General features: G+C 41.9%; 1 protein-coding gene across 2 annotated transcripts in view; it reads right to left on the bottom strand.

Annotated features, from left to right (window-relative positions):
* LOC143029620 (monocarboxylate transporter 10-like) overlaps positions 1-2,500 on the bottom strand; it is a 144,843-nt gene that overhangs the window by 141,578 nt on the left and 765 nt on the right. The gene's annotated exons all lie outside the window — the stretch shown is intronic.

Here is a 2,500-nt window from a genome sequence, read left to right on the forward strand (position 1 = left end):
GGAGTGGAAGGGAAGAGAAAATATGCAAAAGAAAGAGAAATGAAGGAGAGGAAAAGAAAGGAAAGGAGAGGTAAGAGAAAAAGGGAAAATAGTGGAAGGTAAAAGGGAAGGTAAAATGGAAAGAAAATGAAAACAAAAATGAAAGGGAAAGGAAGGAAAATAAATGTGAAAGAAGGTAAAGGAAGGAAAGGGAAGGAGAGGGGAAGGAGGGAAAATTGAAAGAAGGGAGTGGAGGGGAGGGAGAGAGGGCAAGTAAACGAATAATAAGAAAAATTAAAATAAATAAAGAAAGAAAGAAAGAAAAATGGTGGACGAAATACGAGAGGTCAACGAAACGAAAACAAAAGAGAGAGAGAGAGAGAGGTGAGTGTGGGTGAGAGGGAGAGGGGAACACGATTTGGGAGAACGGAGGGTGAGGGAGGGAGGGAGGGAGGAGGGAAGGGTGACTACCTGGTGGTGGATGGGAGGAGGGGGAGGGTGGGAGTGGGTGTAGGTGCATTGGTGATAGGTGGCAATGGCTGCAGTTTTGACAGGTGTTGAGGTGTCGGTGAGGCATTGAGGCAGGTGTCCGGGATAGATGGGTGTAGGTTGAGGTGTTTGTCATATGCAAGGCTATGCGTGGAGGGTCTAGGTGTGACGTTGGGGGTGTTACGTGTCACATGGTATCGGGAAGAACGTGACGTGTGACGTATATACGCGAGAAATGTACCAATATGTATGAAAGGTCATATTAGGTCATCTAGTTTATGGGTTAACTAGTTTAGTTCATGAGAGGGTTAAATCACAATGGAAGTTAGTAATAAGTTCATTAGAAGAAATGATGTGGAAATTAAAGAAATTTAATATAAAGTAAGAAAAATCTAATACAAAAAATTTGTACGAGCCCCCTCCCCCCCTAAAAAAAAAAAACTAATTCTGGAAATAAATGAGATCATCTGTGTTTGTATACCCACTGTATATAAGCTGTTCTCCCTTTCCGTGTTATGTGTTATGAAGCGAACCAGTATCACCGTATCACACATAACGTGATGTTAACTTACGGTGTTTAGCACCTCATCGCCTTTTGGTGCACGCTTTGGTGTAATTTTGGTTCCTCTTTGCCTCCATGATGTAAAAAAAAAAAAAAAAAAAAGTCTTTTTATAGATATGATGTCAGGGCAACAAAATAAGGCGCACTACCCTAACCTAAGTTCAGAAGTCACACACATTCTGTGGGAAAAGAGTAGACACACACACACACACACACACACACACACACACACACACACACACACACACAGCCACGTGTGCACACAAAATAAACATATTCACATAAAAGTGCACATACACTCACATATATACGTTCACTTACAAGTGTAAATACACATACATAATTCATATGCACATAGACATAAATACATTCACACACATGCATATATACATACATACATATAAACATTACATATATATATGTATATATATATATATATAGATAGATAGATATACATAAATGCATGCATGCATACATACAAACATACATACATATACACATATATCACATACATACATACATACATATATGCATTACGTACTTACATTCATACATACATACATACATACATACATACATGCATACATACATATATATACATACACACATGCATACATGTATATATACATACATAGATACATTACATACATGCATATATTACATACGTACAAAAGTACATACATACATACATACATACATACACACACACATATATACGCACATACATGTATGCATACATACATACATACATACGTATACTCACATGCACATACATACATACGTATGTACCTATACGCACACACGCACACACGTGGTAGGGCCAGGCAATGTTTGGTTCCCCCGTGAGACAGCCCAGGTCCACGCGACCGAGCCCACAAGGTCACTTTCTCCACTCATGTTTGGGAGATTCTAAGCCTTACGGATATTTCCCCAACCCGTTCCTGCAACTCTCTTCCGGGGCACGAGGAGGAGGAGGAGGAGGAAGAGGAGGAGGAAGAGGAGGAGGGAGTGTAGACTGCCTCCACACTCCTCAAGTTCGACAGTATTCGCCTGCTTCGAGTATGACCTCCCCCGGCCTTGGAGGCACGTGTGGAGGCCCAGCAAGCGTGGAGGAATAGGTCAAGTGTGACCTTGGAGTCTGGAGATCTGCAAAGTTAGGCAGATGGTCAACAGATGGCTGGGAGGGGCATGGCTTTCGACCGCGCCAACGTTTGCAAGGCTTGTCGATGCCAGCTGACGATCAGCTGAGGACTGTGGCACCCTGATTTGTGGGTTGAGTACTTGTGAGACTTGTGGGTTGAGTACTTCGTCCACGCGACGAAAAATACATACGTTCAGTCAAACAAATAACGGAACCCTTAACACGTACACTAAGGCTCATAAACAATGATGACGCTGTGGCATGCAAACTCTCTCCTGCTTATTATGCACATAACCTAATGAACTGCATAGGCAATGTGTGTAGAAAGC

Source organism: Oratosquilla oratoria, chromosome 11 (genome assembly GCF_046742065.1).
Source record: "Oratosquilla oratoria isolate Oo_2021 chromosome 11, ASM4674206v1, whole genome shotgun sequence".
NCBI lineage: Eukaryota > Metazoa > Arthropoda > Malacostraca > Stomatopoda > Squillidae > Oratosquilla > Oratosquilla oratoria.